Genomic DNA, 19,079 nt, shown 5'->3' with positions numbered 1-19,079 from the left:
CCGTCACTCTACACACAATGTCTCGAATTCGGGCGATGGGCGATAACTCTGCCTAAAGTTTGGCTAATATCTTGAAATCAATGCATTCCTTTATTAAAATCTTGATTGTCAATGACTTTGAAGAATATTTATACTTGAAATTTATTTTATTTATATGGATGTGAATGCGCAAAATACGGCGTTAAGCCCTGCTGGTTAACATTGTTACTATGACTAAAAAATAACCAAAAACGAAAATTAAGAAACTGCAGAGGGTAACAATTTAATTTTAATTTCTCTAAAATATAGCAGTTAGATTATAATTCGCATATTTATAAAGGCATTTCACGTGAATCGTTTTATTTTCCTCTTAATCTTAGTGTATAATAAAAAAACGTGTTTTTTTATGTTAAAGTACCTTCAAATTCCAGGAAATAACCTCGTAAAAAATATATACTGTAGGTAAAAATAAAATATTGTAATATTTCAAGTCAATTTATGAATGAATATCGTAGATGTATAAGGTGTCTTCTTTGAACAAAATAAGTTTATGTAACGTGACTAACAGCCCAAGATCTCAGGGCCCCGATACCTACGTAATTATAGCAAAGCTGATTTTTATTTCTTTCAGAAGGATCTCTTTATTACCCACATAACAGGGTAGGCAGAGGAAACCGAGAGTTAAGACTCTCCGTTCTCCATATTCCACGGGATTCCGTAGGCATTGCAAATTGAGTGGCATAACTCAACGCCGCGCTTAGCCTTGACACTAGAGCATAGAAATGAAAATATTAAATATTTCATCGAGTGGCAACCTATCAAGTTTACAGTCACACTTGTGCTCCTGCACTACTGCCTCAAAGATTTATATTAATCTATTGTGTAAATATACGTTGCCCGCCTCCTGTTCCCATTTTTGGGGCATTGCGTGTTGAGTAGCGGAACATAACGCCGGACTTTTTGTCTAGGTGCCAGAGTGAAGAAATAAAAATATTAATATGGCTATAAAACAAAGAAGGAATAATAAAATATTTAGTTAACATATAAGAGTAAATAAATGCAAAATTACTTCCTCGATATGAATAACTTCAAAGTCTATAAATATATTGTTTATCTATACGTTGACTTAAAAGTGATTAAGCAAATATAATAAAATCTTTTATATTAAGCATTCTGCTAAATTACTTTCACATACTTTATCAAGAAGATGTTAAATTAAAATATAAATACATTGACTCATTTCATGTGGGTGTTAGAGAAATTGAACAAGAGAAATGTATAATCAGAAATCAAGTAAATTGACACGTCTATACCAAGATTCGTTTACATAGAACCTTGTTTGTAATTCAGCTATTAGTAAGTAAACAAAAAACAAAATTTTCTGTAAAATTTTACGTTAATTAAATTGGCTAAATTGAATTATAAAATCTTTATATATTTAAACATTAATACGTGAATATAAAGAAGTCTAATGTATTTACAGACGTCGAAGAAGATATGTACATCATTAAGATTTTATTAAAGATGGCGTCTGTGTTATCCAATCCAATGGTGTTACACTATATTCATAAGCAATTAAACCAAAATGAACAAACGGCTTTCAAATTTCAAATTTAAATACCTACCAGTGAATCTTTGTGTGATAGTCGTTACGAATCTTTGAATATAACTGCTGGATAACCGGTTATTTCAGTATCACGAGGCTGTCTCAGCCGAGAGGACGTACAAAAATATTATTGATATAAGAATAAGAGTTTTCGGAATGTTCGTGAAATCGCCTCGAACCCTAAACCGGTCCGCGCGCCGCCATTGTGGAATTTCGGCCATGTTTGTTTCGCGAAAAGGCGGGAAAAGGAAAATTAAACTAGACCTAACCGTCACTCGTAGGTATTGAAATTCAAATATCGAATCGGTTGAGTTGTATGTGGTCATCGTGGATTTCGAGGTGGTCATCGTGTGAAGTGGCCGGCGGCGGGCGGGCGCGGGTGGTGGGGAGGGGCGAGGGGGTGCGGGTGCGAGTGGCGGGGTACGGGGCGGGAGGCGTTTAGTCGCCCGCGCACTGCCGCGCTCGCGCTACACGCGTCGCACGGCTCCGGCCGGCGGCGCCTGCGCACCTCTGCCATAACCAAGCATTGATCTCGATCCTGTGCATTTCACGTTTCAATTTCGCCGAACTCGAGGGGATTTTGGTTACGGCAGGGTGTAGGGTATCATTTCACAACGTGCAGTTCGGGTGTCCGGTACGTCGCGAGGTACCCTCAGGTCGCCATGTTCTAACCGTGCGGCTACTTAAGTTTGCACGAGATCAATCGACGGATACGGCGATTTCTGCGCAGGTGAGTTTTTATTTGAACGCAATACATTATAATTTTTGGAATATTATTACATTAATTTACTTGAGTATACGCGTTATAGACGTCTTTGTAAGATTTACACATGAGATTTGCATATACCTAATGTAAATGTACGTCGAGTTTTATAAGCATCCGGGTTGTGTCTAGCCCACGCAGGCCTTGACCGCCGCGAACTCTCGCGCTACGCCAAAATCTTATGACGCATGGAAAAATCCTTTAGTGTCATTCTCTTTCATAATAGATTCTTTGTTCATATTTTTAGCGTGTACCGTATTGTTTTCAATTGTGCGGTATTTACACAAAAAATAATAGTTACGGTTAAATGTCAATATAGATTTTTTGGAGGGTAAGCATTTCTTAATTCTCCATAATGTTATAATTACGTACGATAAATTGTTATGTGTTTCGAAAGTAACTGTTTCAGTCTTAGTTTATTTCTTTTTTATATTAGAACTTATTTTATACTTATTTCACAAGTTTATTTTATACCAGAAATATCTGTTACACAGTATGTACTCGTATACTATTAGGCACTGTCTATATAACCAAGCGCTAGTTATTAGAAAGTCACTGTTGCCGGACAGCTTAATGAATAAGTTGAGAAATTCCGTCGTTAAGTGTCATTAGCCGATTTTCTCGTCGTTTTGAAATATCGCACGAAATGAGAAAATGATGGATAAAGCTACTATTGTACAATATTATAGTATATATGTTCTTTGTATGACAGGTTTATTGTAAACCAAGCTAATTGTCGATACAGTTAGCTTAATTAGGTACTTTTATTTGGAAATTATTGTTCTGAAATGTATATTTCGAACATTAATATATATTTAACGAACACTAAGCGCTTTAGAATAGATAAATATAAAACGAATATAATAATGAATTCATATTTAAATTTCGAAGAGACTAGAGATTGAATACTTCAATTTAAAATATAATTAAAAATTGGTTTTACTATTACACTTTATATTATATGTCTGGCAAAAAAGCAGCAAGCGTGAAGATAATGCACAGTAGTTAATTATTCTGGAATTCATCGAGCGCGTTGATGTCTTTTATAGTGAGAGGGGGTGAGACGCGTTTGAATAGAATTTACATATATAATTGTGAATGATTTTAATATAATTACTGGTGGCTGTAGACTGAAAGATTAGCTGAAGATAAATTAGTTATAGCATTCCATCGGAGTTTGTTATTAATAGATTTAATTTCAAAAAGCCTCTTATTGTTAATTTGATTATTGTTTAAAAATACAGTAAAAGAAAAAAATATATAATTTAAGTAGTTTTAACTTAATAAAAAAACTAAAAAATCACTTACCTCTATTATATATTATCCATTATGCTGAAATGTCATGAATATATAGGGTAATATACAGATCTAAGTTTTGGCCAACAAGATACAATGTACGAGTATTTGTATTTAATAAGGAATGTTTAACGTTCGCCAACTTTGTCTTGGCTATGTCCCCGCATTCCTTTCCCAGCACTAGTATCACAAGTTCTTCTAAAAATATCTATAACACTTAAAGTTTGCTTATCTTTGTCTTATTTCTTAGTTTTATGCTTTAATCGACTTCTTTGGTATTTTATGTTGTGAAGTATAACTAATTTAGAAGATTTTTAATGACTATGAAGAGGTGGATTATATTATAATACGACAGGAATATATTTCGTTTGTGAAATTTATATTTTATAATTAAACCTAATATCTGGCAAAAAAAAATTGTCGTGAACGGATGTGAATGTATAGTTCAATTGGCATAAAACTTGGCGCTATTTAAAAAGGCGGGAGATTACTTCCTTTGCTTTTCATAGTTTTAAAGCAATACATATTTCTAGCTTTTATATCCATTATAATATAAGGTGTATACATTTTTCAAGATGTAGATAGTGATTTCGTAAGTCCGTTACGCATTGTTCCTATAGGAGTTCGTGTATTTACATATTCACTGACCGTAAATGTGTGGGTGTTCGTGTGAAACCACCTTAAAGAATATACCTGGAAAAATCTAATTTGTGCAGTGACTATGATTTTTGGGTGGATATATTTTTATATTTACTACTTTGCCTATATATTTTTGTATATTTTTAACAAATTTAAACAACCTTTCTAAGGATAACTTAACTCAGAAATTGAAATAATTAAGAATATTATAAATCAACAGTATAATTTTTACCTAAGTCAAAAAAACTTTAATAGTTACTGTAAGTGTTATTTGTTATTTTGTTTTTTTGTAATATAAATAACAAATGATTATTTCATTAATTTATATAATACAAAAAAAACAATGATCAGAATATAAATTATATTTTAGTTAGAAAATTAAAATACACACAAGCTTTGTCCATTAGATTAAAAATCTTATAATAGCTATGTTGAAATAACATTTTAAGTATTAGCTTTATTTTCATTGGTAACTTAAGAATTAGTCATTTGTTACCCCATTTACATGGTCAGTGGCCGTGAATTTCTCGTGTGAAACAGAACGTACGCGAACGAAACGTGCATCGCTCGTCTAACTAATTGTATGTCAAAATTAAATTAGAAATGCTTCGGTAAACGTGGCGCACCAAAGGTTCTTAAAATAAAATCTTATAGATATTTATTTATGTACGAATGAATTATTATAGAACCATATTTCTTTAAGTTAATTACCGCCAAAAAGTTGATGAGTTTAGTCGTTATAAATATGTTATTATAGTATCTTATTACGCATATATGTACGTATTAAAATATATATATATATTATAGGTGTATACAATATACAATTAAGAACTGTTTTTACGAGTCTAGTTGTAGGTGGAAAAAACATTTTCCTGGAACTGAATTTCATTTGATGAATTTAAATTGAATTGTAGTATTTAATGCTTAATTATTTACTTTTATTTAGGTAAATTTATTAATCTGTATTTGGTATGTTTAAAATTGAGGCTATATTCTTTAGGAATGATTGTATTTAATACAGCAATAACTTATAACAAAAGCACACAAAATAAAAATAGTATTTTAGAATTTAGAAGTTATTCATAACTGATTTCTTTCAAATTTTACATCACTAAATATTAGACTTAAGTAAGAAAATACACGAAAACTATATACTGCATAGACACCCTACAACAAAGTTTGTAATAGTGCATTAGAAGTATGATCACGATCGCGGGACGACGCCCGTCTGAAGCCGTATCGTCGGGTAAATCTACACTGGTTCGCACGCTCCTCCAAACAAATTATTAACCCTTATAGCCATTGTAATAGAGACCTTTTTGGAAAAAATATATCTAGTGCAGAAAGAATGTGCTTTTTATATTTTTTTATATAAAATCATTTTTGTAGGTCTTCTTATTGTATGTTTGAGGTTTCATTAAAATCCACTTCTAAAGTACTGTAATAAAATATAAAATCGCTTACAAAGCGTTTATTTGGTTCGTGATGCATTTTTCAAGTTTTAAAATATATCGTTAAGCATTCTAAAATTATATTATAACTTAGTGTATCACATACTCTCACAGAATACTGATGAAGTTAGAATTAACGATATAAATGCAACTTTCATAACGGGTGATTTACAAAATGTTCTATTAATGAGTAGAATTTTACTTTATTTATAGATTTTTTGTAGAAATTTAAGAAATTGCTTATAAACAAATCATTTTAAAGTATATTTGTATAAATTACCTTGCCTATATACCTGTTAAAAATACTTGGTAGTGACCATTTCAGTTCTAGCAGCCTCAAATATAACAAAAGCAACTATCTATACCTGTCGGTCAGCAGTATTGTTCGAGTGTAATAACAATAATAATTATACAGTCTTCCTTAACTACCTGCGCGTAAAATTTTATGGCACCCTCAAAAAATTTAAAGATCGAGTGGGGAATGACTTTTCAGTTTAATTGTCTGTACAACAAAGGGATTATAATGTGTCTGTCATAAATAGTTTGCGTTTAGTTTGATTTTGATTTTTCAAGCTTTAAGGTTGTAAACTTTGTAATTTAGTTAATTTTAGTTCATATAGGTACTTGTTTATTTCTTATTTAACGACGATAAGTGGGATAAAGTAAATTTTTAAAGTAGCTTTTATTACTGAGTTTGGGTATTCAACATAAAAATAATTTAGCTAACAGTTCCTGAGATTAGCGGGTTTAACCAAATTCACTTTTCAGCTCTATAATATTAGAATAGATGTTTACATAAAAATATATATAATTATTACTTAAAATACACCATAAAAAGAAGGTACAATTAATATTCTGAGGCGAAACTGGATACAATACTTTTATAACCACTTGAAACATTTATTATGGAAACTTCTAAATTTTTAAATGACGTCTTTTGTTTCTAAGTAGTAAAATAGTGGTCGTTTATAGCTCTAGCGACGCCAAATAAGGTAAATTACATTACATTTTCTGTGTAAATGTGAGAGCGTTCTACATTCGAAGAATCATTAATTGCCAATTTTGTAAGCATTTAATTTAGAATATTTGAAACGTTCAGATTTATTTTAATTTATGTACATATATATAAACTATGAAATATCTACTTCTTGTTTTAATTCTAACGATTTTTATTTGGATATACATAGTTATATTACCTGCTGAGACTTGAAGAAGAATCTTCTTTGTTAATAATAATTAATACTTTTATCATTTCAAACAAGACGATACACTAAAGAACTCAAAAGCCTTATCTAAATTTTTCTTCGTAATTCAAAAGTTGACAATGGTCAACCAATACCAAAAAAAGTTTTATTTTCAATCCCAACCGGACCGCAGGTAACCGGCAACATACTGAAGCAGGTATACACACCTGTACAATAAATACCACTATATTTTGAGACCCAAATTATCTTTTAGTCGACCCAAAAATGCCTTACAGTACCTGTTTTTAGAGTACAAATATGGGGGAAAGGCTGGCTTCTAACGGAGCTCTTGGAAGTTATTCAGTCACCTGTAGCATTCAAATCGTTCTTTGTGTGAAAGATAGGTTGTACTCGTATAACATCTGCCCGGCGAGACGTGGGTAAATCTTTCTTTTCTTTTATCTTATGTATGAAATTTGCATGATTGTTTGAGATTGTTAGTGTCCATTGTGGTTTGGTATGGATTTTTGTTTTTGCAAAATATTGAAAAACGTTTTTAAAATAAATTTGTGTATGTATAACCTAAAATATAGTATAAAAATTACCGTGATAAGTATTAAAATTATAAAATGTTGACTTGATGTTGAAAATCCACATTCTGTAGGAATCCAAGAGAAAAAATATCTACAACTAACCAGCTAAAACATCTCAACAAATTCAGGCTAAATTATTAGCAAACATAGCATTTTAAAGGCTTCAACGGAAAAAAATACCTGCTAAGCCTCACAAAAAACTCGCGAAACAACTAAAATACGTCGATTGATACTTGTCTTCATTCAACTGGCGGTGGCGTTTCCGCTCGGCGGCTATACACCTGTGAATACCATTATAAAAAGAGATGTCTACAATTACATGCCATATCCATATTTGTTAACGTCACATTGATGTTTTAATTCATTTATTTAATTTGTATAAGTATAATTGTAGCGCTGACGGTTGAATTCTAATCGTTATTTTTTTGTGGATATTAATTTAATTGGACTCTACATATGTATTTCCTTTGCGTGATAAATACTAGTTAATTAAGTTTGATTTTCCTCTTCTAATATTTATCTCCGTTTTAAGAAACATATGTACTCGTATGTACCTAATACCAACAAAATAGGCAAGAAAATATGTATTTTTGGGTTTTATTTTAAATCCTCGCTGATACAAAAGCCTGGTACAGATAGAAAAAAATATATAGATCTTTATATTGAAAAATAAATATAGATCTTTATATTGAAAAATAAAGATAGATAGATATTTCGTTATTAGTGTTACCGCTTATAAACCATTAAGGGCAAACAATTATGTTGTTACGTTCCGAACCCGGTAAGGCGATGGCGCTAGTTATTAACACAACACGCATATGAATGAAGAGAATAATTATGAAGCCGTCAATGAATAATTGATCGATTATTATTATAATTATCGATTTGTTATTTCCCACGAATCCACTTGTATTCGAGATTGTTTGCGAATATCGCTAATTGGGTGATCTATACTACAACTGTTCTAAAATCGATAAAAACAAGTACAAATAGACTTATGCGACAAAGCGTTTCTTTATTATATTCTTGTTTTTCTATCGAGTTAAAATAAATCTTGTTAAGTCGCTTTATTTTTATGGTGTGGCATCTGGCTGTCAACGCGGCCGGAATGATTATAAATAAATTATTTTTTCGTCGATTGGGAATCGAACCCACAACGTTGCGCATAAAGTAGCAGTTGTAGCATGCTTGTGCTATATTCGAACTTTCAACCGTAAGGGTGTTCAGTGATTGTACTAACCCAATCATATATATATTTATTAAGCTCTAGGGAAATTTACCATCCAAAATAATTGGTAGAATATTTCCCTAAATGCCTACAAAAGATTGTCTACGAATCGATTTATAGTGCGAGCTACGATTCATTATCAATAAAATAGCCACAACAGCTGTTCCATATAAATATAAATATGTAACGTCAAACAGTTAAAAGTCCATGTGAATCCTAATATCGGGAATTCAAATGCGCTTCTGAAATTTGAATGAACTACGTGATGCGATTATATAAGAGCAACGAAACGTTTATAAACAATCGCTTTTAGAATATAAAGTAACTAAATTAGTCTTTTTTTGGTTCAATTTAACGTAGACGTAGGTTTTTAGTGAATTTAGATATTTTTTTACCTTCCCGCTTTATCAAGAAGGGTAGATTGAGAGAATGAAGTGCCATACACTATGGTCTCTACGTATGCCTCGCCTCGTGCACTGTCATGTACTCGTATGTGTATAAACATTGTTTTCTACGTCATGACCTTCCTCCACTATCATCAATAATGTGTTCTCGAAGGTCAACCGAAGTTTCACCTGTGTTCGTTTTTTAGTTCACTGATTTACGTCTTCTTTATTTTATGTCTTCTATACAAGGGAAGGAATTAATAAAGAAATTATAGTATGCTTCCAAAAGACTGATATTTTTCGAAAATTGACATACATAATTTTCTGTAAAAATATCTACAAAATCTTAACTTACCATTTATTTTCGATACTAATAATAAAATGAAGAAACAAAAGAACGGGTGACGCGATAAGGTCCTTTGCAAAGTTTCGAGATAAATCTGTTATCGGTAGACGACGACAAAGGGATTTTCTTTTGCGACGAAAGCAATATAAGTTGTATCCATTTAGCAATTTAGAACCTAAAATATATCTTATTTATATAAAAGTTTAGTTTTGGTGTAAGGCTTTTTGTTATCTGAGTCTATCTTTATTTTTCTAAACTTGATCATAATACTTAATTTCCAGTAGACTGGATGCTGTTGTGGCACAAGTGTGTGACTCGCTGTCCACTAGGGGGAATTATTTAATATATGGTCGGCCGCCAAAACTGCCACAAACATAAATATGCATGGAATAGCGTTCTGGGTCCTACATCTTTCATGAATTGAATTTTGTCAAAAATGGAGGGTAGACAGAGATACTATTTCCCACTTTCCGCTTTAATTCGAAACATTGCAGATTGCAATTATTAAAAAAAACCTTATTGAGCTCATTTGCTACAAAAAATTGTGTTAAAATATTAACAAGAATTTAAGTTCACCAGGTGACCATTAAAATCTCTTTAAAACATAATTCAAGGGCTGTAATTTCCGTCATTATTCAAACAACTATAATGATTTGAGTTATAGTACCATCATAAAACAATTTTAGCCTTTATCGATTGTTGAGTAAAGCTCAGACGTTTGCCATATATATTCTCATCATGTACTCACTTTATATAGATTCATATATAAAGTATTTTTAAGTGAAAAATGAGTTGTTTTTATCAGTTTTTATCACTTAGAACGAAAATTTCGGTGACCAATCTTAGATTCCTTTTATCCATAGCACTATCGTGGCGCCTTAAGTTAAAGGCACTGGCAAACAGGTTCCGTATAGTATAAGCTATTACCGTATTTCCACATCAATTACACTGCCTTTAAATGGCCATGTCTGCGCTCGTATTAAATTTATATTGCGTAGTCGAATTGACCAATTATTGTCATTGCATCATGCAGGATGGAGAAATTGGTGCTTTAGTTATATTTCTTAACGGTTTTACTTATACTTGTAATAGTTATTTCGTACGGATTTGTTGAGACGAGTGTCTTTTAATTTTTTCCTAAATTGGTCGATGATGAGGCCGTGATAACATGATGATGAAGTGTGTGACCGTAAAGACGACTGGTTTTCGGTTCGATCCCTACACGAGGTAATGAAATATTTTATATTTTAATATCTTCATTCTGGTGTCGAGGCAAAAAGCGCGGCGTTGAGTTTCGCCACTCGGCACACATTGCCTCCAGAAATTGGCAGAAAGTGGAGAGCGGAGTGTCTCAACTCAAAAGGCTCTCTCTGCCTATTTTAATATTATCAAAGCACCGCTTAAGACAATATTACAAATTATTATATTTATTTATGGCCGCTTCTAGTCCAAGCACACACAACCAATAGAGCTGTGTCCAAATAAAAATTGATTTGTAAGTTGTATCAGTAGTATTCTTAATAAATGACGACTAACAAAAGTAATAATTATTAACGAATATATACAACGACTACATTTTTGGCATGTGATTTTATAAACAAAATTTCTTTATTTTTATCCTACTTTTGTATAATATTAAAAAATATATATATTCACAGTAATATATTTCGATCGCAAACAGCTTATGAGTCAAGTGTGAATCAATATTCAAGCGTTCCAGAAATTAGAATTTAACAGGATGTCACGAACGGTGGGACGTTGGTGGTTACGCACTTTGTCCTTCAATTTCTATGTGCATTATATGGATATATTGTAGACGGGACGGATATGGATATTTTTATACTAAAATATGTATATTTATATAAATCATTTGTTATTGTGAGATACCTTGGGTTCAGTGCTCGCTTGAGGCAATCATTTTATAAAAGCGATTCATATAAAATTTTTATGAGCTGTTAATTTTATTGTTTGGTTATTGATTATCTTTTTAAATTAAAAATGTAATAAATGTTAATAATTATTTAGAAAAATATACATAACATATTAGAATACAGACAAGCTATGAACCCTTATCTAACCGCCATTTTAGAACAACGATATTTTTTTATAATATAAAGACTTCTTTATATCTGGTTTATATTCTAAAAACTTATTGTCTTGCTTTAAGATTTTCAAATTGAAAAGACCGTTAAAAAGTCTGAAGGTCGCCATACATTTTTTGTCTCAAGGTTGTGACAGCGTTGTATGGGCATAATTTAAATTCGATAGTGGACGCTCCGCTATTGGTATTCATAGGTGCGTGGTTTGAATAAGTGTTTTTGTCCCTCATCGGAATTGCCTTGTGGGGACGTGATGAACGTACACTTTATAAGCTATTTATTTGTCGTTAAACTTAAATTAATGTCCAAATTGTTGTACGTCTACATTTAGAGCTTATTCGTATCGTTATTAGTATACGACATCGCCATACTGTAAATTCTATTTTTGCAAATCCATATGCAGGGAAATGAGTTATTTCTATTTACCTAATAAGGTAGGCAGAGGGAACCTGGGAACCTTGCCGTGTTAAGATCCTGCCTTCCCATTATAGCATTCTCAAGTTTCCCACTTCCTAATCAATAAAAAGATAATCGTAAATGTGTTAAGACGTTTCAATCACCGAAGTAAACTGAACGCAATGGTTCTAGGTTCGATAATTCTTTACTTAAACAAAATTAATTCAATCCAATTCAAATATTTTCCAATTCTCGAGTAATTTGTATCTAATAATTAATATATTCTCAATTAAGTTTCATATAAATGTCATGGATTTGCTCCATAAGGTTATATCGTGAGGTTACCATAAAAAGACATACATGTACTGTTTGCACGAACAAGCGTGTAAATACATGAGAAATTGTCTGATAAACTAAAAGGTTTATTTAAATTTAGTGTGATGATATTTGTATTTGATTGTGATATGAGCTGAATTTGCAACCGTTGGTTATAAATGATAAATAAGTTTTTTTATAGATACACGCTCTATCCCGCACACAGCAGGTTACGCAGAGGGCACTTAGTGTTAAGACACTCGGTCGCCATTAGGAGACTTCCGTTCTGTACCACCATTGGCTTTTGACTTTTATTTTGAGGTATGGAACCCTTAAAGCCATACCACTCATTCTACATAGTTTGCCGGTATCAGTAATATTGCACTTCAAATATATTTTCACTCTAAATATACTTTGAGGCCAGTCTTGGCGTACAAGCGTGTAACAGTAAACGCGACAGGTTGTGGGTTCAATTCTCATTCAGGAAAATAAAATATTTTCATTTTTCTCCTCTGCTGCCAACGCTAACCGCGGCGATGATTTCCGCCATTCCACACGCATAGCTTCCAGAATTCGATGTTTGGAAGCAATGTGGAGTCTTAACACTACGCTTCCTCTGCCTATCCCGCAGATGCGGGATACGGCGTGAAGAAAAAAAAATACTTCAAGCCTAGGTACCACCTTCTAAGTATTTACCTTGTACACATTACGTGTGTGTGAAGTTTTACAATTGTTTTTGAAGTCAAGTGCAAATCAACTAAGTCTATTCATACAACAAGTAACCAAACACACTACAAGGCCGAGAATGGTCGTTGCCTTGTCCAAATTGCCTTTTACCGGTTGTAGTCATTTATATTGTCAATACTCAATATTATTACTGTACGTAGGTATATTTTAAAGTTATAAATTTTGTCTGGTTGATCGCACTTATCTCGCAAACTACTGGTTCGTTTTAAAAAAATCTTATACTATTTGATATATTATGTTATTTATTTTGAAGGCTTGCTATAGTGTATATTAAGTCGTGCTACGATTAATATAGCAAATTTTTGTATAAATGTGCCTTTTTGAAATAAATTTTACGTTTTTTGGTTTGATGCTAAATTCAAATAAAAAATAGAATCAGCTTCACACAGCACACAGCACCCTGCTATGTGCGGCGGCGGAGGGAACCTAGTATTAGGACACTCCGTTCCCCATTTTTTACCGAATTATGGAGGCATTGCGTGTTGAGTGGCAGAACCTAATTTCCCTTTTACACATTTTAACAGATTTTAACTTCCCTTGTGAGCAAAGAGAACTGCTGAAATCAGTTTTAGCTTTTAAAACTAATAACTGTTTTCCTATACTAAGTTTACCTAGTTCGCACTTCCATACTCACACCTACAAAAATAAATGTCTAAATTAAATAATCTAACAATAGCTGTTCCGAGAACGAGAGACGATTTTTGTAGCTGACGAATCTTTACTTAATAAATTTACACCTCGGGCTCAATGGTTTTATACAGTATTTGCGTCATTCTTAGTTGACTTATTTCTTTACCTTTTTAATAAGCAAATATTCTATACTGAATGTACTTTTCAGTATTATTTGAATATTATTAAGAAAATTGTATTTGATTTAAGTAATAGTATTGTTTTAGGGAACAATCTCTGTCTAATTTTTAAGACATTGCAGATTACATGGCGGAATTTAACACCGCGCTTTATTTACTAAAGCGTAGAAATAAAAATAATATTGGGAACTGAACCTACAACCATCGTGCTTACGATTGTAACTAAGATTGAATATTTAAATTTTTACTAGCATATTATTTATGGATCAGCCAATCGCAATCAAAATTGCGTTAACTTCAGTAAGTCGATTTTGTATTCAACGCTTGAACTTACCTCGTTATATTTAAACCTTTAAAAATGTATTTTCAAAGATCGATTTACACTGAATGGCCATTACTTATTTAATTAAAGATAAAAAGTTAATTGGAATTGAAAGCTCCGTTAACTTCGACTCCTTAATTCGCAGTTTAAAAATGATTTCGCATTAAAATTTACTTTTGAAATTTAGTAATTAAATATAGGTTTTTTTGTCAGTGTATTTTGGAGTGATATTAAGAGAGTTAAAAGGTTATATTTTTATGTATTTTTAGATAAATATTCGATATAAAGTTAATAAATATTTGTATATGGTAGTACTGAGCACAGGAACCCGCTGTATCAGCTAAAAACCATTTGTGTAATTTAAATTAGTCTTCTTAGATATTTGGGATTTTTACTTTCTTGACACAGAAATAATTTATTAATTTAAATCAGTAGTTCTTGAGATTAGCGCCACTAGCTAAACAAACTGTTAAGCTGTAAATTATAGATATAGATTGTTTACAACCGTATTATATAATAAATTTTAGACGTTCTTAGTAATTTAATATAACTATGTAATTAATTAATTAGAAAATCATTTCATATAATGTTTTCCCACGTACTAATATTATTTTTATCTCAATTCCAGGATGTCGCCGAGGACCGGTCGTTGGAGTTGAAAAAACATGGCAGAAATTAGTACGGATTTTTAAATTAAAAATTATATTTTATTAAATATATTTTATTATAATATTATTTTATTACAGCAATTCTATCGTATTTTTGCATTTCCTTTGATAATATTATCGATTTGACCGTTCTGTCAAGAACATCCTAGCTTAGTGGCGCGAGTCTGACGAAGGTAGGGCTAATATCAACACGGGCAGCTAGTTATTTTCGTTTCCTTGTTCTGGCAACACGAAACGCCTTTCAAGCGGAGAATAGAGTGTGTGTGGTACTAGCTCCTCTCTGCATTTCTGCGGGATATTTGGGATAAAAAGTGAAGCTGAAAAAAAAAACAATATTTATTTGACGCCATCGCAGTGTAGTTGGCAAATATTTGACAGCACAAGATCTATAACCATAGATACTACTCTAACAAATATTTGTATGGTTTTGTTTCTTTGTATAAAAAAATCGTAAAATATATTTATTATGTCTAAGTAAGTTAACCTAAAATTAGGATAACAAGAAGATTTTTTGTAACGAGGATAACAACTATCAAGATATCAAAGAAAATCAAGATTCAATGAAAATTAACAAGCAAAGAAGAATATTATAGTAAAAAAGAAAATTATCAGCGACTCGTCTACAGACAGGCTAATTATCTTTGGTTTTCTAGCTGTATGAGTATTGAGACATCATAAAGCTAGGTTACCGGAGTTAAGGGCCGTCTTTGATCTACACGATATGACATGATGAGAAGATACTTAAAGGACTTGATTGAAATCGATTTTGTGGGATATCTATGCTCTTTTTTATGTTGTTTTTGTTTTCTATTTTTGTTTTTTTTTGTTATATCTGTTACTGATTTTCTTTGTTTTTTATTGATATTGTACTACTATATATTTATACTAGTCCAGCTTTGAGGTCAGTCCTAGCGTAGGGGAAGCATGTGACTGTAAACGCGCCCACTCAAGGAAATTAAACATTTAATATTTTAATTTCTTCGGCTTGGCAACAATGCCAAGCGCGGCGTTAAGTTCCGCTACTGAACACGCGATACCTCCAGAATTCGGCGGAAAGTGGGGAATGGAATTTGCCTTAATGGGAACAGAGTATCATAGCACTAAGTCCCCAGGTTCCCTCTGTCTACACTGCTATGTGCACAATAATGTTCTTGCTAAACTAACCTAATATTAGTAATAAAAATTGTAACCTAAAAAATAATAATTGTATAAATAGAATATAAATAATAAATTTTCTTTACTATATTTATTATAATAAACATGATTCTTAGTTCTCGTTTTTAATGTAAGTCGTTTTATGCCTCATTTTATTTGTAAGAAAAGATGAGAAGAAGGCCTTTGCTATACAACATTCATTAAAAACTCTTTGTATTGCTAACGTTTTTATAACATCATAAGGTTCTATGAAAATTTTATTGTATTCATTTTCCTTATTTACTAAGGAAGCTGATCTTGGCTTAGTTTGTTAAAATGATGTCGTCACAGCTATTTATATACTTTATGAATATAAAGTAGAAATAAGTGCTGAATGTTGACACTTTAGTAAATTAGTTGATAAGTTTTTGTATGTGATTAATTGTGGATTCGATTCTCACTTGGGTTTGTATATAAATATTAAAATGCTTTTTTCTGTTTCTCCGGCCTAGTTGGGTAATTTGCGGCGTTTATTTCCATCACTCATAGACAAGAGAGCCTAAGAGTAATATATAACTTCGCTCTAGGCAGAGGCTAGACTGATGTGTCATAAGAAGTAGACAAATGTAAAATAAATATTTTTTTATAGGTAGTACACAAATAAATATAAATTTCTGCTTTAGTAGTATTTCTTCGAGTTTTTTATATTCTATGGATTTCGTTAAGTTTATTATTTTATTACCCGTCTACTCTACGCCCAGAAGGAAGATTTTGTTTTTAGCGTGTATGTATTCTATGTATGTCCGTTCCTTTGTTGTCAAGTAACTGTTAAAGCCGTAAATAAATATTTTTTATATTTAATAAACTAAATTGCTCAATATGTACATTTTATTCTAAAAATATAAATAACCTGATAATTACTGATTATTTATAAGTCTTTACCCTTAATAAATTTATTCAATTAAAACATTTTCTTATTATTACTAGTGTTCTAGTTGAAATAATTTCTTACTAAAATAAATAACTTAGATGCATCACGAACCGACCACGTAAATAACCGTTGGACATGACAGCCAATTTGTTACTGATATAAGTAATGAAAATTCATCCTGCTAATTGGTAATTGTTTTAATTGCTTTGAAATATATTAACTTATTATTGTGGAAGGTTTAGACTTGGATCCGATCGTTGAATCCTGCATATACGAGTTTTCTTAATTAAACCTATATTAATGAATAATACATGATTAGTAGAACAGATTACACCTGGGTTGCCTGGAAGAATCCTGCCCTAAATCACCTTTAATACATTTTTTCGTAACTCGTTTTTGGAGAAAATTGCACCCACACGTTTTTATATGAATCGCACATCATTTGAAAGATAATCGCATAAGGAATTGGAAAATTAAGGGTTGCCAGCTCTCAGTCTGCCGCAAGTCTAGGGTTGCCTGGTTTAAAGATGTCACTAAATGTTAATAATTTGCACTCATGTGTTTTTTTAATGAATTATATATCAAATTAAAGCTTATTTTTTTCTGAACACTATTAAACAGGGTTGTCTGGAAAATTCCTGCCGCAAACAGGGGTTGCCAGCGTTTGAAATATTTTATTCCGGTTCCGTTTGACTAAGAGAATAGACGATGATATGCGCGGTCTGCCTTATGTTTTAAAGTAAAATATTATATAATAGAAGGTCAATCTTAAAATCAATGTTTATTCTAATTGTTCACCTGTTAAATGAATTTTAAACATATTAAGTACACGCAGAAAACTATTTAAAGATGAAATCATCCTTATTTTTCAAGTAAAATAATATTGAAATCCATAATATTGAGTCTTCGCAAAATATATTTTATAAATAATAATATTTGTTTAAATAACCCTTTTAAAACAACTAAATTATCTCATTAAGTAAATGTTTACAAATATCGATCTACTATAAACTATTAATATACATACATATACATCATGTTCCCTTAATATAATGAAGGGTGACCATTATTGCGGATATTTTTTTTTATTAATTATATTGAAAAATACATTTCAATGAACTCTCGCTCTATCTCTCTCTTCGTCCTCTACTTGTTTGATTTGACAACGCTTGCCGCAATTTTTTTTTCTCACGCAATTTTTTATAATTTGCTAAGGAAAGAAATATATATAATAAACAAAACTAAGTTAGCAAAATAAATTCGAAGAGAATCTGACAGTAATGCCGACTAATAAACGCTTTTACGGTTTATGACCAAGAGTCGGCAAATATCAATTAGTTGGCTATTTTTTGCTATAGATAAACATTTTGCGGCGCGATACAAAGCAAACTAAATGCAATAAAATTATTTTCGAAGATGGATTGTTTCTAAATGCAATAAAAGTGCAGATGGCCAAATGAGTTGTTTTTGAGCATATTACTTAGTTACTTACCTTTCGTTTTGGAGTAAAGACGTTTTTACTTGACAAAAATGAAGATGTGTTTTTTGTGCGGCAGGAGTGAAAATTTCATAGAATTTAACGAGGAATCTCTCCAAAAGTATAAAATTATGTTATTGTTTCGCCAAAAAATGAATTTTAAATACAGTGACATTTTTTTAAATAGTGACAAAGTGACAATGCACGGTTATCATTTACAGTGTTACAAAAAGTTCATTGTATTAAAACAAAAATATAAAAAAGTATTTTTTAATTATTTTCTAATGCAAAACGTAAGTATACTTTAATGTTTAATATTATATAGTTTAATAAAATGTAGACAATTGTGGCCGTGGGAGTTGCCTCAGTTTTGATTACACTAAGTTAGGGACGTGAGTGAGTGATTACGCTTTATTATAATTATAAGAACAATTCTTTCAGACCTAAATGCCTTAAAAACTATCAGCATAGACGGACAAGTTCTTGCTAACGAATTTTTTTTATTTATATTTTTTAATAGTTTTTATTAGTTGAATAGTTTTCATTTACTTTGCAAAAACGTAGATATTCGTACAAAAAAGATGGGCGCCATAGTTCTTTCTACGGATACGGGCGGCGTTGTCTAATCAAACAAGCAGAGGGCGAAGAGAGAGAGAGAGAGAGTTTATTGAAATGTAATGTTCCATATTTTCTTAATTAATAAAAAAAAT

General features: G+C 31.4%; 1 long non-coding RNA gene across 1 annotated transcript; it reads left to right on the top strand.

The window, feature by feature from the left end:
* The first annotated feature begins 2,039 nt into the window (after positions 1–2,039).
* Positions 2,040–16,839, top strand: LOC146535986 (uncharacterized). The gene is made up of 2 exons (XR_014878350.1): positions 2,040–2,315; positions 14,788–16,839. It is a non-coding gene; the product is annotated as an uncharacterized LOC146535986 (long non-coding RNA).
* The last annotated feature ends 2,240 nt before the right edge of the window (positions 16,840–19,079 follow it).

Source organism: Heliconius melpomene, chromosome 10 (genome assembly GCF_056956725.1).
Source record: "Heliconius melpomene rosina isolate 202511_hmr_F chromosome 10, ASM5695672v1, whole genome shotgun sequence".
Taxonomy (NCBI): Eukaryota; Metazoa; Arthropoda; class Insecta; order Lepidoptera; family Nymphalidae; genus Heliconius; species Heliconius melpomene.
This window is presented reverse-complemented; position numbering and strand designations above follow the sequence as displayed.